Below are 27285 nucleotides of genomic sequence, written 5' to 3'. Positions count from 1 at the left end.
GAATTTAAAATGTGGACACTACTACTGACTCTATAGAAGTTAAAAAGATATTAAGAGGGTACTTTGGGGGCAGCTGAGTGGCTCAGTCAGTTGAGTGTCCAACCCTTGATTTCCACTCAGGTCATGATCCCAGGTTCCTGGGATCGAGCCCTGTGTCAGACTCCACACTGAGTGTGGAGCCTGCTTGGGATTCTCTCTCTCTCCTTCTGCCCCTCTCTTCCACTCACAGTCTCTCTTTAAAACAAGTAAACAAACAAACAAACAAACAAACAAACAAGAGTACTTTGAACAGTTGTACACCAACAAATTGGGTAACCACTAAAATTTAACCAACTGACGTTTGGTAAGTGTTCCTCACACATGACATTAATACAAAAGCTAAGTTGTACTATGGTAATCTAGGAGGCTTGGGAATCAGACAAATATCTAAGCTACTCCAAAATGGTTATGGAACCAAAAATCAAACGGAGCTGATACAGCTAGCTGGGATTACAACAGGGATTGCATTTCAACTTAATCTTCTTATCCTAAAGCAAGTATATTGTATCTGAGAAAAGGGAGTGAAAGAAAAGAATAAAAGGAAGATGCTCAAGAAACTGAGAAGCGCAAAGGAGTAAGAAGGTAGGCAATGAGAAAAAAGGAGAAAGGAAGGGATCCAGGGAGACAAGGAGAAAGCAAGAAACAGTCACAGCAACTTGTAATCAAACAGTAAGAAGTTTCTAATCGTTTCCTCTTTCCAGCTGCAAGACTTGGGCTCTGGACCATCTTTCCTGTTACTTCTCATACACTTTATTTAACGTCACTAGGGACACTGCAGGCTGATGTGTCTGCCTCAGGTCCTCTTCAGAAAACTGAACAATTATGAATAGGGCCATCATAAGAAGGAAAGGACGGCATACCACGGGCCATTATTAGTGAAATAGACACACGTAAGTCATGTTCTGTAATTGTTACTCAAGACCATTCATGTTACAAACCAATGTTCCTCAACTGTGGCCACATGTTAGAATGGTCTGGTAAGCTAAAAAACAAAACAAAACAAAACAAAATAAAAAACCCCAAACTCCACCCCTAGAGATTCAAATTTAATTGGTCTGAAGTAAGGAGGCCTTGATATTTTGTGGTTCTTTTGGTTTGTGGTTTTTTTTTTTGGTTCGTTGGTTTTTTCTTTTTCTTTTTTCTCCTCCTCCTCCTCCTCCTCCTCCTCCTCCTCCTCCTCCTCCTTCACCTCCTTCTTCTTCTTCTTCTTCTTCTTCTTCTTCTTCTTCTTCTTCTTCTTAACTTCCTACATGATTATAATATGATCTGGAGCTTAGGACCACTTTTACAGAAAGACAATTTCCGAAGTATGCTACATGCATATTTATTGCTAAAATAATTAATTTTGATTGTTGTGAACTATTAAGCTTTTATTTCCCTGAAATCAAGGGGAATTTTCTGAATGCTTTGATCTCATTCATCTGACAGCAAAAACAAAAACAAAAACAAAAAACCACTATTTAATTGTTTCTAACACATGTTCAAGGCACTGTGTCACAACTGTTGTATCTTATTTTGTTTCATTTTAGCCACGACCTTACAAGGACCTCAAGTCAACCTTTCATTGCATTTCTCAAAAGGCATTTTAGTATCTTGTCTGCAATTGGTACTATGCTATTTGTATGGAATACAAATTGGTGAGTATTGAGCCTATAACAACCCCATCCTTTTCTCCCACATTCATAGAAGAAAACTTACCTATTCCAGAAACAGAACAAACTGTTTACGGCTATTGTCTTTCTCTGGTCTGCTATGGATGAAGCTTCTGGCAATATGAATCACTCTGCTTTTGAGAAGATACAGTGAGCATATACATATCTTCCTAAATCCTTACATCTTATTTTAAAAGACTGTTAACATTCTTGGTTGTCATCATAGCAAAGCTTTAAGATTTCTTCTGTTTTCATAATCAAAATGCCTCATGAAGCACTTGAGTGAATGACGGGATTTCCCAAAGACAAGTTCAGGCACTTCTGATAATACTCCCAGAATAGAGATGTTGGAACCAATGAGTGGAAAGAATCCTGGAGCTGCATTTGGAAGATACAGACTAAAACTGATCTGGAATGCTTCCAGACTGCATGACCTTATGCAGATCATTTAACCCTAATGATTCCCAACGTCTTTGGAGATGGTAGTTCCTGCCCCAGTTAGCCATCAAAAGACACAGTGAGCACAGAAGAGTTACTCTTTGGAGGCACATTTTTTCACTTTTGAAAAGAACAGTGCAAATGGGTATGTTTGTTCCCCTTCCTCCTGTCACTTGTCTCCACCCCTCTCTGCAAGGTGCCCGGAAAGCACCAGCACTGCTGACCCAGCTCTGTGGGAACAGAAGATTCCAAGTGGCTGAGCAGGTCACCCGGTGCAGACAGGTGGAGGACAGTGATTGGCCTGGGATAAAGGAACCAAAGAAGACAATAGGCTGAAAGAATCAGAAAAGGTAATGCATGTCTCCACCATGCTTTCTAGAATTTCTTTTGCAAAACATTGAAAGTATTTATTTCTTGTAAGGATATATATCCTATTACACCTTGAAGTTTCCTTTATGGAGTAATCAAAAGCTTCTCAGAAGAAACAGAGGCAAGGCTAACCAAAAGAGACTACAATAGGAAGCTCATTTAAAAATACTAAACTGTATTGGGAGAGAAAATCAACACGTCATCCCCAGATGCTAGAAATACATGACAAGTTATGACCAACAATACAGTACCAGGAACAGAAGGAAGGAAGACAGTGTTAGGAGGCCCAATATGCTTATTGACATTTGTATGCCTCACTCTAAAGGAAAGAGGATGAGGTAAAATACAACGAACGTGTTTCCAGCATGCAATCACAAAGTAGCACGAGCCCAGGGAAACTTCTTACATGTCACTTAATTCTGCATATTAAATTAATCATGAAATAGTAGCTACTTCCTGGCAACGATAACTATTGGTCACGAGCTGTCCTATTGTTACCTCAAATAATTTTCAGTACATTTCACAAGGTGATTACTATTTCATGCCTTCCCACCGTCATCTGCAGATTGGAAAATAGAGACGCCGAGAGGCAAATCACCAAGTGTACTGAGTCTAATGCATTATTTGTTTGCTCTTTATTTATTATCATTTCTTCCCCTTGGAATCAAAGATTTGCCTGGATTTAATAATTAACCATAGAAGACTGCACTTTTTCTTCTAAAAAAATATTTTTAAATTTATTTTTGAGACAGAGACAGAGCATGAGTGGGGGAGGGGCAGAGAGAGAGGGAGACACAGAATCCGAAGCAGGCTGCAGGATCTGAGCTGTCAGCACAGAGCCCGATGTGGGGCTCGAACTCACAGACTGTGAGATCATGACCTGAGCTGAAGTCGGATGCTTAACCGACTAGCCACCCAGGCACCCCTGTACTTTTTCTCTTAATGAACAAATCGTAAAGGCAAAAATTGAAAAAAAAAATCTATTTCTATCTCCTTGGTTTCAACTAAGTAAAAACTGAGGGACTTCTATGGCCCACACTAAATTCTTCTTATAGCCAGAAAATCATAAAAATAAAATTCTCAGTGGAAAGAAGCAGGTTTCTAAATTAATAATAGAAGTAGTTATAATTATTATTAAGGGAATCTTCTTTTATTAGGAGAAATGAAACAGCAGTATATTTATTCAATTAATATGTGTGTTACAGAATTATTTTAGAATCCACATTTATTTGGAAAAAAGTATAACGCCTTTAACAAAAATACTTTTATTTTGCAGTAAGTATAAAAATAAAAATGTAAATGAGTAGTTTATGTAATTTCTAATGCTAAAATACCATTGAACTGTATCACTGGTAGTATTGACAATCTTAATTAAGAAGTCATTTAATGATAATATTAACAAATCTGGCCAATTTTTTGAGTCAGACTGACACTACTCAAGACATAAGCCTAACTGGTGTTCCCTCAGTAAGATGCAGAGTAGAATCTGTAAAGGAACATCTGATGCCAGTGATAAAATTAAGGTCAAGGACTTGGCAAAATATGTTATACACTGTAACAGATGTTCCCAGATGAAATCACATTTCTATTAAAAACTTTACAGATGCTCAGTTGATAGAACCTAGAATCTCAGAACCGTAGAACCAGAAGGGATTTTTAGAGACTAGCCATTCCCATCATCTTAAAGTTGAGGATGCTGGGGCTCCTGGGTGGCTCAGTAGGTTGAGCGACCAACTCTTGATCTCAGCTCAGGTCGTGACCTCACGGCTGGTGAGTTTGAGCCCTGTGTGGAGCTCTGCGCTGACTGTGTAGAGCCTGCTTGGGACTCTCTCTCTCCCTCTCTCTCTCTGCCCCTCACTCACTCATGTGCATGTGTGCTCTCTCAAAACAAATAAATAAACTTAAAAAAATAAAATAAAACAAAGTTGAGGAAACTGAAACACAAAGCATTTAAGTGATGAGCACAAGGTCCCATGGTTGGTTATGTGTCCAGACTAGCACTCAAGCCCTTTCTATGATTCCAGTTGTCTGTAACTATGACAAATGAAGGGACGTTTTTAATATTTTAGTTAAAAACATATTTAAGGTGAATTATATTGTGTGGTGAGACTAGAGACAGGAATATCAACCCAGACCATTGTACCTTTTGGATCTTCCCTGATTCTTGCTCTTGGATATTTACTCTTACGTTACACAGTAAATTGTATTTACCCTTAAATTACGCTTCTATTTCCCCCTAGAGTACAAATCCCAAGGAACGCTACCATGTTCCAGGCCTTAGGAAGACGCCAAACTAATATTAAATCTGCAACACATTTTTTTCAATTTCAGTAGTACTATTAAAGATCAGCAAATACTAGCACCATACTAGTGTGTGGGTGGTACCTAATGCAGATGATGGGTAAACACTTTCTCAGTTGTTCTTTCACAAGATTTAATATTATCCAGAGTTTGGGTGCTCAGAGTAAACTTCTGTGAATCGCAAAAGATGTGGCAACAAATGGGCAAATACCTAACACTACCAAAATAAGAAGCACTGTAGTGAACGTCACATGCTTTTTCCTTCATAGAGAAATCAAGTGGACAGTGACACAACACACGTAGAGAAAAAGCATGTAATTCTGAGATACATACAACTTCTCACTTGTGAATTGGTAAGACCTTATCATAGAGGGGGAATGTGAGTTCTATTATAATCTCTTTCATCACGGCAGGAGGGATTCCGACCCCAGCTCTTCACGGACCAACTGGGATAGATTTTGTAGAGGAGAGACACCAATGAAATGAGGAGAATGAGCCTAACTTTAATCCCAATAACAAAGATGCAAAACTAATGATCTCTTTCCATTCTAGCCAATGGCAGAACTGGCTATTGTGGCCAATAACCTAGAATTTAGCATGGACTCCTTACTTGTACCCATCCCCCGCCTCAAAAGAAAAAAATCATTCACCTTTATCAAGACTACATCTCACTATCTTAAATTCACTTCAGAGGTTCTCACATGTATGGGTTTCAGAATCCCCTGGGGAAACTGTATTGGTACAAATACAGAGGCCCATGTGCCCTCCTACATCAAGGGGCCTGGGCCTCGTGGGCTTTACTAACCATCCACACGATTATGGTATGCAACAAATGTGAGAAACACTACGTTAGGGTATGCTCTTAATTTTCCTCTCCCAGATAATTGCACTCGCTTCTTAATTGTTTTGCCCGACTCCAGCGTCTTTCTGTACCAATCCACTCTTCAGCCAGTCAACAAACCTGAAAAAGTCCAAACTTAAAAAAAAAAATTAATGGCTGCTAATCACACTTGAGAGTAAGTCCAGATTTGTTATGCACTCAACGCCCTTCAAGATTTGACTCTTGTAGGGGTGCCTGGATGGCCCAGTCAGTTCAGCATCTGACTTCAGCTCAGGTCATGATCTCGCAGTGCATGAGTTCGAGCCCTGTGTAGGGCTCTGTGCTGACAGCTCAGAGCCTGGAGCCTGCTTTGGTTTCTGTGTCTCCCTCTCTCTCTGCCCCTCCCCTGCTCATGCTCTCTCTCTCCCTGTCTCAAAAATAAATAAAATCATTAAAAAAATTTTTTAAAAAATATTTGACTCTTGTAGTCTTCTCCAGCTTGATTTATCATCACTCCCCCTTAGGTGCACAGTGCCTTCCTGGAGTCCAGGTCATTTACCATCATTCACATACTCATTCAAAAATTATTTATTGAGCTCTTAGCATAAGCACAACGCTGGAGCTTATACTGTGGATAAGGTGGTGAAGAAATAGAAATCATACCAGTTCTCAAAAGGTGAAAAATAGGCAAGTGAACATACTTAACTTCATTAGAATTTTAATAGATGCTCGAAAGAGTAGGAGGTTGTTACAAAAGCATATATGATGGGGGCCTCACCTAGTCTGCGGCTTTTCAGAGGTAGCTCCCTCAAGCAAGGTATTTTTCAGCTAATGCTTGAAGTTTTTATAGAAATCAAAAGATAAATGGCAAGAGGTGCAGAGGGGCCTTTAAACATAGGGAACAGAATGTGCAAAGGTCCAGTGGTGAGAGGAGAACATTTTCAAGGAGCTAAAAGAAGGTCATACAGTGGTATATCCTATTTGTGGGGAGACTTTCCAAGATCTCCAGTGGATGCTTGAAAGTGCAGTTGTACTAACCCTACATATAATATGTTTTTTCCTACAATACATACCTATGAGGAAGTTTAATTTATAAAGTAGGCACAGTAAGAGATGAACAACTCTTAACAGCCAATAATAAATAGAACAATTATAACAAGGTACTGTAATAAAGGTTATGTGCATGGGGTCTTGGTCAAAATACCTTACTCTGCTCTACTCACCCTTCTTTTTCTTGTGATGACGGGAATGATAAAGTGCCTATTTTACTAAGATTTGCAATATTGAAAAGTTCATGACCTAGAAGTGTAAAACAAAATGAAATTCAAACTATCCAATATCAAGAGAAAGAGCTTTCGTATTAACACACATAACGACTATTGATCTCCAGAGAACCTATGTGTCAGGGATTAGAGGCTAACCGATCTCATCACATCATACTATCAAATCTGTACGTGGAGGACGCTGTAATCCACAACCTTCTGGAAAAGAGCCTGCGACGCAAAGAGGAGGTAACAGACCCTACATGACACAGACAGAAAGTGGGAAGCCTGGAGCTCACGCTCAGGTCTCAGGCTCTATGGTTCTCATTCACCCCTTAGTGTGCTGTGAGCCTAATGAAACAATGGAGCTGTATTTGGGGCTGAAGAAGTGGATGATGATCTCCACGTTCAGATACAAGAGTACTAATGGGAATTTACTCTCTTTTCTAATTAATTGAGAAAAACATGTCAGAAGAGATGGAAATTTTGAGTTAATTGGTTCAGGGAAATGAGATAACTTGACTGAGCAAGAGTACGGGATAGCCAGTAGATGTTTATTAGAGAGGGAAATGAGCCTCACCTAGAGTCCTGGGGAGAGTCCTGGTGGGCTGGGCCTGAAAAGCATGGTTTCCGCAGAAGGGAAAGAGTGGAGACGAGATTGCAAAAGGAGATACTCAGCCATGAGAAACTGTTTGTGGCAACGTGTGCTTTGCAAGTCTGCCTTCCTGGCAAACTTGAGTTTACATCATCCATCTATCTCCTTGCTTTATTAACTCATTCACTTTCTTCTTTAATTCCAAAAACAGATCTGATTGTTTGCTACATAACTTGCATGCCTCTAGGTGCTGGCCATATAAAGACATAGTGGCACGCCCTTTTCCCTCATAGAGCTGTTTTATTTTTTTTAAGTACATTCAATTGCGGAGCCCAACGTGGGGCTTGAACTCACTGAGATCAAGACCTGAGCTGAGATCAAGAGTCAAGCCCTTACCTGAGCCACCCAGGTGGCCCTTTCCTCATAGAGTTTTACATCCAGGGGACAGCACAGAACCATAAACCAGAACGTGTAATCTTATATGACAAGTACTAAAATAGCTGCTAAGGGTGATTTGGAGACAAGGCAGGCGGGGGGGGGGGGGGGGGCGGGAATATTAAGAAGTCAGAAGGAGTATTTTTCAAGAGCTCAGTCTTGAAGAATGGGAATTAAATGGGTGGAAGAGATTAAAAAGGTTTTAAGTAAAGGGGTGCCTAGGTGGCTCAGTCAGTTAAGCGTCTGACTCCTGGTTTCTGCTCAGGTCACGATCTCATGGGTTGTGAGTTTAAGCCCCACATCAGGCTCTGCACTGACAGTGCAGTACCTGCTTGGGATTCTCCCTCTCCCTCCCTCTCTCTGCCCCTCCCCTACTCATGCTCTCTCTCTCTCTCTCTCTCTCTCTCTCTCTCTCAAAATAAATAAATAAAACTTAAAAAAAAATAAAAATGTTTTCAGTGAAGAGAATGATATCTGGGAAATTCTTGAGGACAGAGGCAAAGAGTTTGATAGGACCAAAGCAGAAGATGCTTGTGGGCTTGAAATGGAAGATGAGACGAAAGAAGCAGGCAGGTGCCATGTCACGTGAAGGAGCTTGGATAGCAAGCTGGGGATTTTGAGAGAAACCACAAAGCTCTGGGAAGCCACTAAAAGATTTAAATCAGCAGAGTGATAAAATCAGATACAAGCCTAGTAAAGATCATATTGGATGCAATGTGAGAAGAAGACAGGAGGAAGTCCAGGCAGGAGGCATGGAGACCAGTTGGAAGGCTGGTCCCAAACCTGAGTGATTGGGCAAATGGTTATGGATGTGGGAACACAGGACAAGCAGTAGACTGGATTAGAGAAAACGAGTTTCTATCCCAATTATTTTCCAAAAATTCCCATCATCCCTTCTTTAACATATTAAGGAGAAGGAAAAAAATATATATAATTGGTAAAGAATGGATTTGGTTATTCTTGTGCTTATTTTTTGGCCCCAATCTGAATGTAAGCTTCCAGGGGACTGCGTTTGTTGTAAATCCACAGATGCCCGACACCTGAACTCAGAGGGACCCTGGCGGGCAATGTTCTCACCCCGTTCCCTCCAGTCTCCACTCCTCAAGATTTCAAAATATAGGAAGGCACTTTTTCACAGTGACTTCATGATGATCTTGGATGGGTAAAAACCTAAGCCTCTGTCAGGAATAAATGAACTCATTAAGAATATGGTTTTTACTTCGGTGCACTTACCTTTTGCCAAGTAGTGTCTGTTATGCCCAGATTCACATTAGCAGGCAGCATGAAGGAGAGAAAAGCAAAGCATCCACCACTTTGGAATGGATTTCTTACCTTCTTCACTGTGGATAAGGGGCATTATTGATCTGATTCGGCTAGGTCAATTAGCAGAGCAAACAGATTCCTAGACTGGAGAAAACGCTAAATGACTTTTGTCCTTGACCTAGAGAAATTACCTGGGCAACCAGAACTTCTGTTTCTATGTCTCCTAAATGAGCCTGGTAAGTGGTATACTATCCAAAAGAGTGAGTCTCAAGCCCAGCAGATTTTGATGTGGTTTGGGAACCACTGCTCCATGTATAAAGATCGTAGGGAGCTTTTGAAAGTGGATATATTTTATTTGGGCCCCCTCCCTCAGAACGGGATAAGCACAGTCGGTGAAAAATAATGTGAGATTCAAGCAAAATGTAAAAATATCTCCATAAATGAATGTTAGTGATTTCAGGAAACTATAATGCTGCTGTAATAAATAATGCTCGGTAACAAAAATATTTGGTTATTTCATAGTATTATTTGCATGAGGAAACAGCATTAATTATAACACTTTCGTTTTCTTCTTGTATAGCAAGTGGGAGTCTCTGGTAGCAAACATAAGAACCCAACTCTACAATCTAAGGAAAAAATAAAACTTGTGGAAGGTCACGGGGGTGACTCATGGGAATGAAAGGTAAGGTGAGAACAAAGCCTAGAAGACTAGAAACATTGGACTCTAGGGACGTGGGTAGTAGGAACCAACAGAAGTCTCCAAAGGGGGCAGTTGGAAAAAGCAAAATTCTTATCAAAGCCAGTGCTGTTAAAAATGATGTTCAGGGAGTAACGAGCCGGCAGGAAAAGGAGCGATGTTTAAGAAGAAAACGTGCTTTGGAACTTCTGAGAAGCAGTCATTCAAAATGCATAGACTTTAGTTCTTCAGTTAGTGTTGATCCCTTGATGAATTATACTCATTTAAACCTGGAAAGAGCCCAACAAATATTCTATATAAAGAACATACCTTAGAAGAAGACAGCATGAGGAATAATAATAATGTTTTAAACCTGGCGGTGCTACCTTGATTCCAGCAAAGTAATGAAAGAACAAAAAACAAAGAGGAAAAAAAAAAAGAAACAGGTTGAGTTGTGCGATGATAAACTTACCAAGGGCTCACAAGTCACACTAGGTCGGGGAGGGGAGGGCAGTGAGGAGAAGGAGGTGGAGGACGAAGAGGAGAAGAAACCTACCTTTTAAGTGGTAAAATAAAACTTAATTTTGGCAAAATTTATAATGAACTAAAATTTAGTTCCTTTCAATGTGTGTCAAATTTTCTTAAAATAAATGCCCTTACAGGGCCATGAATGATATCCTGCCCCACCCAATGGATAATTTGACTTAACGGCTGTTTAGTTCAACAACATTTTCAGACAATAATTCACATCACACTTTAGTGTTCATTGTCACCGAATTGATTCCAGAAGTCTTGATGATATGATGATAGAGTTTATAGGACCAATTGTATAAAATGAAGCGTGTCATTTTCCTAACACCACAGTAAGAAGAAGTAAGTCTCTTTCATTGTGAGACCTCGCGCTCAGTCTTACGCTTATTAACCTTGTAGGTTTAGGCAATCATTCTGACCTTTTTACGTTTCATTCTCATCATACAAAAGGAGACTATTACCTTATTACCAACCCTGCTTATCTCATAGGATTGTGAAGTACATGGGGCACAATGATTGGCGGTAAAATCACTTTGCAGATTCTACAGCACCTTGTGAATGCAAGGGTTAACTGTAGATACTTTGACGTATTACTTAGTAGTAAGCTTCAGGAAAAGAATTGTAATGTTTTGGATTTCTTGACTAGAGGCCGTAAAAGCAACAGTCAGAGAATTCACGTACATCACAACCTTTTGAAGCAACATTTCACAAGCCAAAACAACTTTCTGTTTGTTTGTTTTGAGACAGAGAGAGTGTGAGCAGGGGAGAGGCAGAGAGGCAGAGGAAGAGAGAGAATCTTAATCTCCGCACTGAGTGTGGAGCCCTGTGCGGGGCTCGACCTCTTGACCATGATATCATGACCTGAGCCTAAATCAATAGTCAGACACTTGACCAACTGAGCCACCCAGGTGCTCCCAAAACAGCTATTTTGAAGAGTTAACTTCAAGGTGCTAAATTTATATCGTAACCCTTAAAAAGAAGTCATTTATGTCTGTGATGTATGTATCTCTATACACCATTTCTTTTTGAAGGCCAATGTGAAACATCACTAAAAAAAGCTGCAGTTGCAACACCACCTTTGCTATGACGGCGCATGAGCATAATTAATATTGCATACAAATGCCGTCCCTAAGTATTAGATAGCGAGCTCACTGCCGAATTGTTCTGAAAATGATAGGGTACGCTTCTTTTAGGTTAAATCACTGAGAATTTTTTTAATTGCCCTGTAATAGAAATCATACGATATTTTTAGCCTAGAGAAAACAGAGTCTGTGGGAACCACCTTCTCCCACCCATGTCTTGGCAGTGGGAACTAGTGTCTCAGATCAAGACTATTTACTGATCCCCATGGTAACAATGTGCTCTTTCTTGCATAAATCCTAATATCATAAGGACCTAATGGTTCTTTAGTATGGCATCTCAACCCCAAAATAACTATGCTGATGTGAAATATAAATGCTCTAAATAGAACATTTTTTTTAAATTAAAAGTTAAAAACTATTGCTATGATGCTAGAAAGTTTGATGTAGCCTTTTCAGTAGAAAACAAACATTTTGGAATGAACCCTCTGCCATTTCTGAGTATGGACACTGGGCCTTCAAAGAAGTGATTGAGTTGGGCCTTTTAATTTGTTACTTGGCAGAGGATCATGTGGGCAGGAGCAATGTTGGGGTTGGGGCTCTGAATAATGTCCCCATACCCATGCAGCAACAGGCCGTGAAGACACTGCCCGGGTGCATGGGCTGCCGGGGTTTAGAGGTCATTACCCTCTTGTTTTCCAGGCTTAACCAGAAATTAAATCCCTAAAAGCTTCATCTACCCTGAGACCTGCTTACTCCGAGGTTGCTAGATATATTAAAGCACACTGGCTAAGATTTCAAACCACAAGGAAGATTAATCGATTTGGGATCCTCAGAAGAAAAATGCTGCATGAATACCAACAAATGGTATACTCTATTTAATCTCCTGGTCAGACCTGACACCTTTAACCCTCCAGGATTACACGCCCGTGTTAATAAAAGTAGTGTTCTATGGAACGGACTTCCTTCCATACGACAACATTATAATTTTGTTCGAGAGAGTGTAGGTGGTGGTGGAGATAATTCTATTTTTCCTTTGACAGCTTCCCCTCCGATGTTTCAAATGCTTTACTGTTTTCAAGGGCTTCATGGAACAAATAAAGTCACTTGGCATTGTCACGAAGAGGAGCGTTTCGATACTCTGGAGCCAAAGATTGTACTCCAAATAATGTGTTTCTTCCCTTGGCATTATAAAAGCAACCAGATGAAAAAGAGTGTTGCACATCTGAGTGTAGAAAGCAGAGAAGAGCTACAGCAAGGGTAAAGGCTGCCCAGGCTCCAGGTTGACTCCCGGGGTTTTAAAATAAGTGGTTTTTTTTTTTGTTTGTTTGTTCTTGGTTTTTTGGGTTTTTGTTTTGTTTTGTTTTTTTCAACGTTTATTTCTTTTTGGGACAGAGAGAGACAGAGCATGAACGGGGGAGGGGCCGAGAGAGAGGGAGACACAGAATCGGAAACAGGCTCCAGGCTCTGAGCCATCAGCCCAGAGCCTGACGCGGGGCTCGAACTCACGGACCGCGAGATCGTGACCTGGCTGAAGTCGGACGCTTAACCGACTGCACCACCCAGGCGCCCCTGTTTGTTCTTGTTTTTGTGTTTTTAACTGAAAGCGTCTAATGAGAGTGCTAGCTGGGAAAGATCGGGTGAAGGAACAAGTGAATGTTAATCCCCACCGAGGTCAGGAACTTTAATTTTATCCGCGTTTGTATTCCATGTGGTGATTGGCCCATCAAGGCCTTACACAGATATAGGCAGGAAGGAAAGAAGGGAAAGATTTATGAACCATCAAGTGGTCATTTTTATAATATAAACAGGAGAAAGATTTTTATTTTAAAAAATGCTATTATTAAGATATCCTCCACAAAGCATACGTTGGAGGAATATTTCTTACATAGTTACGTGTCTGTCTTTATGTGTCTGTGATATATCTGTGTGTGATACATGAAGTATGACTATAAATAATGAGGCATAACGAAACACATATTTTGAACAATATATTTGTGTTGAAGTGGAGTTGAATTCAATCAGGTTATGCTGAAGTAGTATTGAAATTCAATATCAAATGTCGCGATTATAGATTGTTCAACAGAAAATATTTATTGAGCTGCTTCTACGGTCTGTATCGATAAAATAACAACACTGTTAGGGACCGGGAAGAATGAAATCACTTCGCCCATAGTCATACAACTCCAGAAAGCAGAGAACAACTTGGCTGGCTCTTGAGGCAATGCCCACCCAAGACCATTTAAAGTTGAGGCATTCTTACCTGCCCATTGTACAATTAGACTTTGGAATATATTGTTTCTTTTTTTCTGAAGGAGCCTTTTGGTCATTGTAATTTCAAATCATGATGGCTCAGAAGCTGTCCTTAAGAATAAGAATAAACTGAAGAACTTTTTACCTCCTCCACGGATAGTATCGGTGTCTACGGATGTAGTGTGACTGTGGCAGCAGAAAAAGATGTGACACGAGACAGGTTCTCAATGAGTTCAGACCTGGAGCCACTATTGATTGTGTTTGCACTTATTCTCAGCTGCAATCACTCAGTCTCACAGTTGGACAACACCTCTCGTCCAAAATAAACCTTCCATTCTTGATTGCTCCGTATCAGGCAGCTGCCATTTCCAGCTGTTTCTTGATCAGAACACATTGCTTTAACATTTGCCTCTTTATGTGCTTGAAGCAAATGAACAAGCCCAGGAATATTTGGAGACATTTTATGACACGCACCAGTGTTATTTGACTCTGCAACAAGTTAAAAACAGATCACAATGACTAATGCCGACACGGAAGAACGGTTGTTTCCACTTACCTGTGTCTGTGGATAAGAAATATGTTGAGTTTTTTGGACCAGAGAGTCTCCTTCCATCATGGTTAAAATTGCACATGCAGGATGAAAAGACTGGAGAAAAGCAGAATGATTTACTGAACTTGTTGCCTTCAGAAAGCAATCTCATTAAAGTAGCTTGTAGGTAGTCCGAAAGTATCTCAAATAAAATAAGCTCCATTTTGGAGAAATATATATCTTCGTGTAATGTCTGTGCATTTTTCTAAACACTCATCATGCCTTTTTCCTACGTTAATGCATAGCGTAGATGACATATACAATATTTTATGGGCGTAGACTGCTGTGTGAGCCCCTGGGCATGGTTACTTTGTAAGAAATGCTTAGTAACATGCACTTTTGCAAAGTCTTTCAACTTGTCTTTGAACCAATGGCCAAGTGTGTTTGGAGAAATGCTTCCCTGCCTTCACAGCCTCATAGTTCTCTGTTTTACCCCTCAGTTCTTCCAAATCAGTCTCGTTCCAACTAAGCCTGATGGGATGCCTCCTCGTTCATCAGTGCCTTTAAATCACCTTCTCCTGCAAAAATCACTAGGGTCCAGCTGCGGTGTTGAGAGAGAATGCTATGGCATTCCAACATTTTCTCTCTACTCCGGTGTCCAACAATTGCAGTGAAAATAACTTGTAAGCAATTTCTTCCCTTCAATCTCTTCAAGCTCTCCCTATACCTCAATGAAATATATGCAAAACCAAAACAAAACAAAAAAACTTCTTCATTATATTTTACATTAGCATTAATGTCTCTGCCTGTTCTCTAGTGATAAGCCCAGGGACATGATCAAGCTTAACTAGGCTGTCTACACAGGAAGATAGAATACACTTTAAATGATACACTATTACAATTAGTAAATCCTTTTAAACACTGATTTTTTTTTTTTTATATAGTCAGTGTCTGGTGACAAAAAATCCTAATAACAGCAAAATCTGAGTAGATTAATGTCCTTAATATTTTTTAAAATTTATTTATTTAGAAATATTACTCTAGGAATTTATTTAGTACAGAACACTGTATTAGGTACTATAAATAGATTATACAGTATATAATGGGCTCAGTTCCTGAAGTCAGGAATGTTCTAATCCACTTACAAAGGAGAATCTACAGTTTCTGTTTATTTTTTATTTTTTTTTTAATGTTTATTTATGTTTGAGACAGAGGGAGACACAGCATGAGCAGGGAAGGGGCAGAGAGAGGGAGACACAGAATGTGAAGCAGGCTCCAGGCTCTGAGCTGTCAGCACAGAGCCCGACACGGGGCTTGAACTCACGAACTGTGAGATCATGACCTGAGCCAAAGTCGGACGCTTAACCGACTGAGCCACCCAGGCGCCCCTGAGAATCTACAGTTTCAATAGAGAGCAAAAATAATTGAATACTGTTGAATTTGTATTCTTTGCTTTGTTTTTAAAATGTTTTTAAGATAGGACTAAACTCACAAGTAACTATGACTATACCATTTCTCTTGCTTTCTTCTACAGGGAGGTCCTTACATTCACATAAAGTCAAAAGAGTATCATTGGACACCTATGAAGGGTTTGAGACCTTAAAGCCCAGAAGGAATACGAGACCAGTTTGGGCTTTCTATTCTGTTGTTCAGGTGTTAATCATTGGAAGCACCTCCCCCCAAACAACCCTCCAAAATCTGTTTACAAATAGTTTTTTAAAAATGATCCTTGCAGGAGGGACTGGGTGGCTCAGTTGGTTAATCATTCAACTTCAGTTCAGGTCATGATCTCACAGTTTGTAGGTTCGAGCCCCGCATCGGGCTCTGTGCTGACAGCTCAGAGCCTGGAGCCTGCTTCGGATTCTCTCTCTCTCTCTCTCTCTCTCTCTGACATTCTGACATCCCGCTCACATTCTGTCTCTCTCTCAAAACTAAAAATAAATGAACGTTAAAAAAATGTTTCTTGCAGATCATGGGACATGAGTTCCAAAGCAGAGGAAGAGGGCTCATCATTTGCAAATGGCATAGAAGAACAAAATCAAACCCTGTGAAGAGCAAAAAAGAGATGAATTTACCCAAGATCATCTCCCTGGGTGCCACCAGCTCGGTTAGAGCTAAATCGTTGTTGATGACTTGAAAGCACCAGATCACGTAATCTGACATATGAGGATATACACCACATATAATCAAATATTTTAATAATGAAAACATCAAATGAATTAAATATCCTTATTATATTAGAGCTATTAGAATTACTTAAGAGATAGGCACGCCTGGGTGGCTCAGTCGGTTGAGCATCCGACTTTGGCTCAGGTCATGATCTCACGGTTTATAGGTTTGAGCCCCGCATCGGGCTCTGTCCTGACAGTTCAGAGCCTGGAGCCTGCTTCAGATTCTGTCTCTCCCTCTGTCTCTGTTCCTCCCCCACTTTTGCTCTGTCTCTTTCTCTCTCAAAAATAAATAAATATTTTAAAAACTTTTTAAGAAAAGAATTACTTAAGAGATCTTCTAGAAGCAATCTCTGATGTTAAGCACAATGGTTCTGCATTTTCAAAGCCCTGGGAAGAATTTAAAATACAAGTGATCGTATAAGCATGCAGACAAATTTTTAAACTAGCTGAAGACCCAACACTTCATTCTGAGGTGTGATTATACACTTCTACACCCCTCCTCCTCTTCCTTCTTCCCTTCTAACACATTAAATTTAATAGTGAACCTAGAAAGTAAGATGTCCCTTTAGGAGCAAAGAAGACATTAAGAATTTTCTTGCAGAGTTGGGGCGCCTGGGTGGCTCGGTTGGTTAAGCATCTGACTTCAGCTCAGGTCATGATCTCATGGTTTGTGGGTTCGAGGCCCGCATGGGGCTCTCTGCTGTCAGCACCAAGCCCGCTTCGTATCCTCTGTCTCCCTCTCTCTACGCCTCCCCTGCTTGTGCTCCTCCCCCCTTTCAAAATAAATACATAAGCTTTAAAAAAGAAGAATTTTCTTGCAGAGAGTGCCAAGTAGGAACCCACCCACCCGCTTTTCTTTGTAAACGTTTGCTTTCAAGATTCCTATAGCATTCTATTACCATCAAAACTCATCAAGAAGGAAAATTAAGTCTCATAAAAAAAATCGCAACTGATTGTGTCGTAACTCCTCCACTTAATATACCCCAAACCAACATGCTAAGCCTGTCACTCAAGGTCCTTTGGGTTTCCTCCATCCCAAGCCTCAGCCCAGGTGGACTCCTCACAGTTAGTCAAACAGATTCTGTACCATATTGCCTCTTGGCTTTGACTCAATTTTGTCCACCTGGAATTCCTGCCTTCTTATCTACCATTTGTTCACTCAGGAACTCGGGACCTTTGTACTTGGTCCTTGGTCTGTGCCTGAATCTGTGCCTGTCTCAGTTCTAAACCTGCTTCAAGAGTGAGGAGTCTAATTCCAAGCCACGCACTTATTCCATGAAATCTTTCTTTCTCTCTCTGATCAAGAATAATTTATTGATCTATCCATTCCATCATTTATTTAGTTAAATATTGTATTGAATGCCTATTGTAGGCTAAGTCCTAATAATACAAGTGCAGGTGAAACCTGTTCCCTGACTTTGTGGAACTTGAAGCTGAATTGAAAAAGCAAACGGGTGAAATAGCAGTTACCCTAGAGTTATAGCGTGGGAAGGCAGAGTTGTACAACGTGTGCTCCAGATCCTAAACCGCACTGGAAAGGCCAGCGTCCTCCTGGAGGAAAGAGCAGCTGATCCGAGCCTTGAAGTTCAAGGAGAGTTAGCTAAACACAGAAGACAATGACGAATGTTCTACGCAGAAAGAAAAGGCGCAGGAAAATAGCATAAGAAATGTGAGGAAAGCCACGGCTTTCTACATAGTCAGGCTGTGCATGCAGTACAGGTCACTGGAGGTGGCTTCAATGAAAGGACCTGGGTGGGTGAGTGACCAGAGACGAAATTAAGATGTGAATTGTAATTGGGGCTCCTGGGGGGGCTCAGTCGGTTAAGCCTCTGACTCTTGGTTTTGGCTCAGGTCATGATCTCACGGCTTCAGGGGTTTGATCCCTGCATCAGGCTCTGTGCTGATAGTGTGGAGCCCGCTTGGGATTCTCTCTCTCCCTCTCTCTCTCTCTCTCTCTCTCTCTCTTTCTGCTCCTCCCACTGTCTCTGTGTCTCTCAAAATAAATAAATAAAAACTTTTTAAAAAAAAGTATGTGAATTGCAAGGAAATTTTAAAACATCCCTGAGAACTAAGTTAAGCAATTTATATTTTATCCTAAACGTTTTGGGGAAAGATTGAAAAGTGTGGAGTGGGGAGTGGAAAAATCAGAATTGGAGTCTGAATGTTACCATCATCCACCCAAACACCCGCATCTGAAAAAAAATTAAAAGTCCACTTTCTGTATGAATTATGGTTTTATTTTTCTCCAAGAACAGGAAGTCCGGGGTGGGCAACTCAGTGAGGCTGTCAATACCTGAAGTTCTTTCTGCCTGTCTGGCCCAGCTCCCTTACCTCATAGGCCTTTGTCCTCTCCCTTGTCCCCTCCGGGTCACCACACAGCGGCTGCAGTTTCAGTCTTCAGGTTCATTCTGTGGGAAGGAAATAGGTGGGAGGGGTAGAGGGACAAGCGGGGCAAAGCTGACCCTGTCCCTTTTTACAGATAAAGACACACTTTCCTGAAGTCTCACCCAGGAGAATCCTATTTATGCCTATTTGACCAGAACGTGTGTTACACGGTTGTCCCTGGCTGCAAGGGGCGGTGAAAAAACAAAGTTTCCCTTTAGGAATTCTAAAGTAGAAAAAGGCAAGGGAAGAGAGGGCACTGAATGGTCCCTCGGCACAGCCGCCATCTGCTGGGTCCGCCACTGAGCTACATACGGTCAGCTTTTTAAACACCGTGTCTTAAAAAGTAACCAATTAACTAACTAAATATCATATCTTCATTTCCCTCGGATACATTATTTTTATATAGAATATATATTTGTATACAGATAACACATTATTATGCATACGTATAATGTGTAGATACTATACAACATAAAATGCACTAATAAGTGGAATCTATCTATACATTTATGTCAGATTGAAGATATATAGATAATAATAACATAAAACGTATTACGATATAGACTCTACACACACACAAACACACACATATGTCTGATTGAAGGGAGGGAGGGGAAGGTTTGAATGTCATAATATTTTGAATGAAAAAAAAAAAATTGCCCCTCCCTGCTCTGGCCTTAGTGCTTTGCACAGAGATTACTCAAATCCAGAATTCCTCCAACTTGCCATTAGTACAGCTACTTTGTACCCTTTCCTCTTTTACACAAATTTTAAAATGTACGCAAAGGAGAGAGGATAATATAATGAGTCCCCCAGCGACCAGTCAACCACCCGCAACAATGATCCTTTTGCCAATCTTGTGTCATCCATCCTTCTCCTTTTCCTCTGGAAGGCTTTAAGCAAACTTGTTCCATTTCAGTACACAAAAATGAATTATCTCTGCATACCTCGAATTTATTTTTTCTTCTTCAGATAAGAGAGTCTATAGGAATTTTACCAGGACTGGGAACAAAAAGGCTAATGGAAAAATGTTATTCGGGGATTCTCTCACATACGTGCGCGCACGCGCGCGCGCGCGCACACACACACACACACACACACGTCCGCGTCACAACAGACTGAAAAAAAGAGAGAAATTTTGAAACAGAGAAGCCAAATTTTCAGGAACTGGAAGGTTAAGTGGAGTTTCCACAGCCCCCTGGGGGAGGACCTCTCACCTAGAGCTTTATTAGCCGCAGCCAGATTTCTCCTTCCCTACCCTTCAAATTCCGGTCCAGGTTATGCGTCTTTTAAAGTATCGCTGACACTTAATAAATGTAGCAACTAGTCTTCTATTCGCATTTACATTCTTTAACATTATAAAAAAGTTTTCTGAATCTCGAACTGTATGCTAGATGGTAGATTAGTAGGAATTGCCACAAAATCCTAAATGAGAAGCTGTGTCCGGAACAACCTGGCCTCTCCTTCTGTCTTGAAGACTTTGATCACTCTGACCTTCCGTTGCTACCTTATCCTTTAAGACAAATAATTCAGAGTGTTCACAGCTCGTCTTAACTAAATAAATACATTAAGTATGTATGTATTCATTCGTGTACAAATTCACATCCATTTGTCCAGACATTCATTTTTACATTCACCATTCACTCAACATTTTGCAGGTCCTGTACATATCTTATCGCTGAAATCTTTAAGGATGAAGACCAGACCGTGGTAAGGAGTTATAATTGTGCCTCTGTTTTCATAAGCTAAGCAAACCCACATCCTAAAAGCTCTACGTGGGAATCAGGGGAAAAGTGATTGTTCCCTAAACGTCCGGGGAGTAGAAATGCCAATCTGAAAGCGTATTTCCAAAAAGGCACAGTGGCAGGACGGCGGGGTGGGAAACAGGCCTGGCTGGAAGGATCTCTATATGTGTATTTTTATCGTCCATGTGTTGGATGAAGCGGAGAGCTGCCAGATAGCTTCTTTTCCACAGCTTGGAGTTACTGTTGGGAACAGATCCATGTATGGAAGCGAAAGCCGAAAGGCACAGATAAGCAGAGATCCAGCTATGCAAACCATGTTTAGAGACACTTAAAGGACAAGCATCTCAGGTCCTCTCTTTCTGGTAAATTCGGAGCAGCCATCATACGGGGTCTTTTCTCACAGCCAGCCCATGCGGACCGAGCAGCCCAGACTTGACGGAGGTAGGTGCAGGGCTTTTGTGATGAAACTTATCTAAAGGAGCATTCATGAATATTCCTTCCTGAGCTCTTGATGTCCTTTAAGGGAAGCTGCCAAATGATATTTTGGAAAAAAAAAAAAAAAAGACAGGAAGAAAGAAAGAAAGAAAGAAAGATTTGGGTTGGGGCTGGTGACTGAGAGGTATTTAACAGCTCTGCCTTCACAAGACAAGGCAGCTTGGTTACAGAGGGAAAGCGACAGCACGGAATTCCTGCCAAATCTAATCCCTTTGTCCGGGGTCACTTACCCTTTGGATTTTTGCGGATAGGAGTCTTCCCGGATATTGCCAGCACCTTTGGAATGAGCCACAGCTTGCCGTGCGTTCTGATGCCGTGTATTTTAGGCTGGGGTTGGTAGGATTTGCCCTTTTCTTCGCCTGCTCCTCTGAAGCCAGCAGAAACTCACACGTGGGGCTACTTCTTCCTTAGACATGGAAGGGCTGCTCATAAACGACATTATTATTTTTGGCAGGGGAAGTCATTTTTGCAGTGTTTCTCAGCAGATCGGAGGTTGATTACATCCTGTTCAAAGATTCTTGGGTTGCTTTCACAAACACGGGTCTTGCGCAAGTGGCAATTGCTGAAGCCAGCTGAAGTGTTGGATGGTTCTCAGTGCCTCTAGCATTTTTCTTTCTTTTGCATTAATGACTGGAAACAGGAACTTGAGGGGACACTTCCCCAAAGATGCTTGCAGCTGTCAGGGATGTGTTGGGAATAGTAGGTTGTGGCAGAGTCACCAAAGCCGTACGTCTCAGGAGTCCAAAGTAAAAGTATAAACGTGAAGACGAGAACAATAGTAGCATCTCTATGACTCTAGTCCATTTTCTGAAATACTGGCTAACTGCCAAATCTTATCGGTCACACTTCGAAATGCGACTTTGGCTAATTACCAAATTGTAACAATTAGACCATTAAAGCAGTTCTTTGAGAGTTGTTGGCAAAATCTGTGAACTGTTGCCAAACACCTAAATGAAATCAAGGGACAAATTTACGGGTCACACATGTAAAATGTGTGCGTTTTTCCAAAATTGAATTAAAGTAATTTTTCCACAAGAAAATGAAACGTAAATCCAGAATTTCTCTGGTTGAGAATAATGTGTCTATATTTCAAGCAAGATTTGAACTCTCGTTCTTTAGGCTTTCAATCTTGTAATAGAGCAGGAGAGGAAAAAAAGAAAGAAAAAATTGGATGTGACTTTTCCTTTCCTGTTGACAAAACATGACGTGCAAAATGCTTAATAAACAAGTGTAGGAAAATAATAAAAATGGCTTGTAATACTGACCAGGGAGATGCTCTTTGGATAAATTAGATAGTGGGAAAAGCAATTCGCTTAGGGGTTGTAGATAAGATGACTCTAGTGATGGAGTGATTTCTCTCAAATTGTGAATATTCCATAATACCAAAAAAAGTGGCAGAGAAGGGGAAAACAGGGTTCTATTCCCATAATAAAACTTCATCATTGTTAAAATAATTATAATACTAAAGCATGGATGTTTTCATCAAATTATTCCTTTTCATATCTATTCCCCCTGACGGCACATGAAATTAACAACACATTCAAGCTTACCCTCTACAGATCTCTAAAACAGGCTATTTTATTCACCTAAAAATACTAATATTCTGATACTGAGAGAGAGAGGCAGGCGATAAACTTTGCTTTTTTTTTTTTTAAACTAACACACACAAGGCGTTGTAACTTTGGCTAAAGTGGAACGGGCCTACGAAAGGATGGCTTTAAAATACTGAATTAAACACTACACACCAAGCAGCTTTTCCAAAGGAACAGTACAGCAGGAGTCTGGGCAATTTTCAATAAGCAAAAGGTTATTGTAAGTTATGTCACTGGTATTTGTGACCAGATGCAATGCATCTATGATGTCATTGACTGTTTTCTCATATGCTTACTGCCAAGTACATTTCAAGTATTCATTCCTCATGAGAAATGTCTGTTCCTGTTAGTCTTTAGTACGCAAATTTAAGAAGTGCAATATCAGTAATAAAGAGTGACTTATTGCTATTTTTTAAATAGTATGTAAAGATCCGTGAAAAAAAATGACAAATACTCAAACTACTTGGCCTTTTGACTATGACTTCTTAAGCACTCAGTGATGACTATACATGTAGACAATCTTGGGGAGGTCATGACCTGAAGGAAATTCATGGTGACCAAGACTGATAAAGAAGTTGAAATGTATCCTAAGAACACAGAGCACAGATTTGAGGCTCCTGTGTATATGACGGTGCCAGACGGGATAGCTCCTGGGCCAGGTCACTCGGGCTCCAATGAGCAGGAAGAGCAAGTCGTTTAGGGGCTTTGATGGGGAACAAGTTCCCTGAACATTGAGGGCGGAGTTTGTATGAAAGTGATTGGAGAGGTTTACTTCCCCAGAGGTATGAAAAAGGATTTTGATCCACAGGAAAGGGCATTAAGTTTCAAGGAAATGATAGCATTGGGCTACTTTTTAAAAATCCCCTGGGGGGGAAAAAGACAGAGAGGGAAACAAACCCTAAGAGACTCTTTATGACAGACAACAAACTGAGACTTGATGGAGGGAGGGGGGTGGGGGACGGGCAAAATGGTGGACCGGCATTAAGGAGGGCACTTGTTACGATGAGCATTGGCTGTTATATGTAAGTGATGAATCACTGAATTCTACTCCTGAAACCAATGTTATACTATATGTGAACTAACTAGAAATTAAATAAAAATTAGAAGAAAAAACTAAGAAAAAAATAAAAATCTCCTTGGGAACTTTAAACGAAATAAAAATCTCTCCGATGATTAAAAATTGTGGGACATCGAGTGGTCTCAGACAGACCACTGACGATTTCAAGAACCTTAAAGATGACAGCAGGCATGAGACTCGGGAACAAATCTGAAGACCAGAGAGGCTATATACTTTCTCCAAGGTTAATCAATGGATTAATCTTTCTCCAATGGTTAATCGATGGGTTCCCCAGAACCCAGATAATTTGGTTTTCTGATCAGAGCTAATCTGCCCATGCTGCACTTCTTTCAATTTCTTAAGCTTAAAGTTACATATTTTCAAGTGTCACGGCAAGGTATTAGAAGAATTCCGTGACCGAAGAATTTTGCAGGTAGTTTTAAGGTTTATAAAGTAATGAGAAGGGAACAGATCGCTGTGGGACTTAGTGCTGCTGCGGAGAAAATGGCCTTTCCTACCTTGCTGACTTCTTCCCATGCTTCTCACCTCTAACTGCACCTGAGAATCACTTAGGAGGAGTAGTGTCCACACTGCACTCCAGATGAACTACATATGCTCATGGGGTCCAGGCAAGGGTAGTTTACTTTTTAAATCTACCCAATGAAATGTAAAGCCACAACCAGGATCAAGAACCACTTCGTTTTTGAAATAAAAAAGCGGTAACCACTTTAATTGATCTCGACAGGCAAGTTAACAGAACACAGCTGAAGATCAAAACTGAACTCTTGCCCAAAGAGAGGATTTCTTTGAAAGCTTTATTGATGTAATCTTTGCTGATAAGGAGATCCTCTTTACAGGTTTCAGCATATTTAAAAAGAAGTTTTCTCTATACAAAGGATTGATATGGATCTATGTGATATCTCTCATACTTCTTTAGCTTGAAATTTATGTGTGCTAGCCACAATTATAGAAACGTTAAAAAATATGTATATGTGACGTTATGGTTCTGAATTATAGACGGTAAATGACATTTTATACTATTTTAGCGAGTATCAGACAGCCATCTTGAAAGGGCTTGTTAATTTTGGATAGCAACAGTTTTCTCAGGAATAGGCAAATCATTGCCTTTTTTGCCTTTTGCCTTTCTAAGTGGCAAGAATTCTGGAAAGAGAGTGAGTGATTTTATGCGGGAGATCTATTCGTTTATCACATATCAAAATACATGAATGAGAAACTAATGGTAGCCAAAATATGATGAGGATATGTAGGGCCACAAGAGACTCCTTCCATTTAAGGTGGGAAACGAAGACTGGGCTGCCCAACCCTGCAAGGAAAGAGTCTGGGCCAAATGCAAGTAAATACAACTTAAAGATCTTGGATAAAGAAGATTATTCAAGATGGTGGGTGGAAGCAACGATCAGAGTTCTGACTGCTGATGGTAGGTGGGATCAGACAATCTGAGTTTCATCCTGGCTCTTCAATGTACATCATGGCTGTGTGACCTTGGACAGGTAACATCATCTTTGTAGGCCTCCATTTTCTTCACTATAAATTCTGGATAGTAACAGCATGACCACATGGAAGGCATTAAGTGGCAGAATGCGCACAAGGTATTTAGCATCGTGGCCAGTAAATGGTGGTACCATCTTTGTAAGCAATATTAAAGTCAAATCAGTCTCTTGAGGAAGTCTCTGAAACTAGGAATATTACACAGAAGAGTGATCATATTTCAAGGAGCGTATAGATGAATTCTTAAATGCCTTTCAAGTCAGTTTTTAAAATCAACCAGCACTAAAACTGAGCCTTTGGGAAGCACTGATTAAATACTCTTTCATTGGTTGAGTATGTGCACATTGAATCCCTTTCCTACTCTAAATTATACCATGAAGGTGAGCCTTGAAACTGTCATTTGAGATATCAAAAATAAAGAAATAAATACAGATATATATTCACTCATGAATAGTAAGAGACATACAAAAAAAAGCAATTTCAAAAAGGAACTCGTATCATCATGGATGAGAAGGGCATCAGTTAACATTTCTTGAATCATTTTCTGAGCAAGGTATGTTTTAGGTAGAAGTAGAAGACTTCATTGAATAGTTGCTCTATGAAGAGTAATGTATTACATTCTGATCAGTAATAATTTATAATAGTAATTATCAGTCTAGGCCTTTAGTCTGCCCAGCAGCTTACCCCCTGAGAGATAAGATGTGATCATTTATGAAATGACATTATTGATTGCAAGCTATTCTTGAATTTCATTTAAAGAAATATAATTTTAACAAACTATTTCTAAATTTCAACTAATTTTACCACTGTTTTACCCATATGGATACAATACATACAATGACATAAAAAGGTTTGGTTTTGGTTTTGGTTTTGGTTGAATCTCCAAATTCTAGATTCAGACAAATCTACTAACTACCAATTATGCATCTTATTGCCATGCTGGGCAAATTCTCTAGTAACTACCTTGGCATGTGTTGCGCTCTATTATTTTCCAAGCATGCTTCCAAGCAAGTCGCATATATTAACTTACTAATTCTGATCATTGCTCTATAAGATAAGCAGCCATTTTACAGAAAAAGAGTGAGGCACAGAAAGGTTACATAATATGCCCAAGGTCACACAGCAAGTAAACAGAAGAGGCAGGATTTGAAGCCTGTGCTTAACCTCCGTGTTCTAACTGTCTCACAATTGTTTCCTGGCCTTTTAAAAATGGAAACAAATAAATTAATGAGTGAAAAAATTAATGTCAAAAAATATTCAGTATAGTGTCTGATAAAAAAAGCAAGCCGTGTTATTCTTCTCCGATTACTGTTCATTTAATGTTTAATGAGCAAGCTAACCATTGGAAATAGTGCTTCTGAAAAGAAAGTGTAATAAGAAATAAGATTTATTTACTTTTATTTATTAAGGTCAAGTATACATTAAATAATATTTCATATCCCTGAATAAGAAATAACATTGACTGTTCTTTATAAACTAACGTTTCCAAATTGTTGACTGGATATTTTTCAGACCTAGAGGATAAATTATTATTTTGTGACTATATTCCATCTTCTTCCCTCCTCTCTTCATCACATTATGTTTCAATAAGTGGGCGGCAAAATTTTTATATCCTTCCCCCCATCCTTCACTGTTACATAGCAAAGATGAGCTAGACACAAATTAAAAAATGAGAGAAGAATCATTCAAATGAAAGTTAGTATTGTATTCAGGGACCCAGTTCACACTGCATGTTAAATGGCATTTAAATTCCAGTTCATAAACCTAAAATGAAGAATGAGAGCTGCACTTGGCATTCAAGTTGCATTTAGATCAGGCTTATGGGCACAGGACCTTCAGGAATTCAGCATGTAACATTGCACAATTATGTATTAGTTTTATGAAAATTATAATGAAACATATTTTAATTATGGCAATACAAACTATACACAAGTTGGCCACTTATTATTGATTGATTGATTTTGCACAGAGCATGTAATGAAAACTTTTTTCCTCTTTTTATCATGCCTGTGCAGAGGAATAGAGGTCAAATCCACGTTCTACCACTCTATTTTTATTCTATCACATAGGCAAGATCATTTCTTATTGT

The 27285-nt window shown here is 39.9% G+C and overlaps 1 protein-coding gene and 2 long non-coding RNA genes across 4 annotated transcripts in view; 2 read left to right on the top strand and 1 right to left on the bottom strand.

Moving 5' to 3' along the window:
* Positions 1-1446: 1446 nt before the first annotated feature.
* LOC121044381 (uncharacterized) lies at positions 1447-13879 on the top strand. The gene is made up of 3 exons (XR_005797277.1): positions 1447-2479; positions 9755-9856; positions 13776-13879. It is a non-coding gene; the product is annotated as an uncharacterized LOC121044381 (long non-coding RNA).
* Positions 13439-23552, bottom strand: LOC121044376 (uncharacterized). Its single transcript, XR_005797272.1, has 3 exons — positions 21269-23552; positions 18745-18821; positions 13439-14359 (listed from the first exon to the last, which is right to left on the bottom strand). It is a non-coding gene; the product is annotated as an uncharacterized LOC121044376 (long non-coding RNA).
* Positions 20361-27285, top strand: part of SLC8A1 (solute carrier family 8 member A1) — a 387431-nt gene continuing 380506 nt past the window's right edge. For both annotated transcript variants that reach the window (XM_040496602.1, XM_040496604.1), the window contains exon 1: positions 20361-20984. The gene's annotated coding sequence lies outside the window, so the exon portion shown is untranslated. The remainder of the gene's footprint in view (positions 20985-27285) is intronic.

This window comes from Herpailurus yagouaroundi, unplaced genomic scaffold, assembly GCF_014898765.1.
Source record: "Herpailurus yagouaroundi ecotype Mexico unplaced genomic scaffold, PumYag 188, whole genome shotgun sequence".
Classification (NCBI taxonomy): Eukaryota; Metazoa; Chordata; class Mammalia; order Carnivora; family Felidae; genus Herpailurus; species Herpailurus yagouaroundi.
This window is presented reverse-complemented; position numbering and strand designations above follow the sequence as displayed.